General features: G+C 69.5%; 1 protein-coding gene across 1 annotated transcript in view; it reads left to right on the top strand.

Moving 5' to 3' along the window:
* Positions 1–110: 110 nt before the first annotated feature.
* LOC112547955 (obscurin-like) overlaps positions 111–400 on the top strand; it is a gene marked incomplete at its 3' end in the record, with an annotated part of 2,208 nt that continues 1,918 nt past the window's right edge. Inside the window, exon 1 of the mRNA XM_025191528.1 lies at positions 111–310. The remainder of the gene's footprint in view (positions 311–400) is intronic.

The following is a 400-nucleotide window of genomic DNA, read 5'->3' as shown; positions in this document are numbered from 1 at the left end:
TATACATAGCTCAGCCCAGCCCAGCTCCGAGCGGAGCAGGCTCCCGCTTATCAGCCCCGCGTGTCATCAGGGGATATTTTTGGGGACAGCAGCTGCAGGCATTTGTGACGTCGGGCCCCTGTGTGTTGACACCCTGGGAGCGGAGCCGGGGGAGGCAGCGGCCGCGGGGGAGAGCGCAGGCGGCGGAGCGAGGTGGGGAGCCGGGCCGGAGGGGCCAAGCGGTGACGAGGGACGAGGCCGAGGCGTCGGAGGAGCAGGGTCAGACGGCGGATGTGCGTGTGACGGACGGGAGCGCAGGCGGACGGACGGGGTGTGCATGACCAGGGACTCTCGCAGGGAATGGGCGCAGCGTCCTGAGGGTCCCGGCGTCGGAGAAGGGTGCTGGCCCCTCCGTGAGTAT

Source organism: Alligator sinensis, unplaced genomic scaffold, assembly GCF_000455745.1.
Source record: "Alligator sinensis unplaced genomic scaffold, ASM45574v1 scaffold673_1, whole genome shotgun sequence".
Classification (NCBI taxonomy): Eukaryota; Metazoa; Chordata; order Crocodylia; family Alligatoridae; genus Alligator; species Alligator sinensis.
Note: the sequence above shows the minus strand (reverse complement) of the source record. Positions and strands in the feature narration are given on the sequence as shown.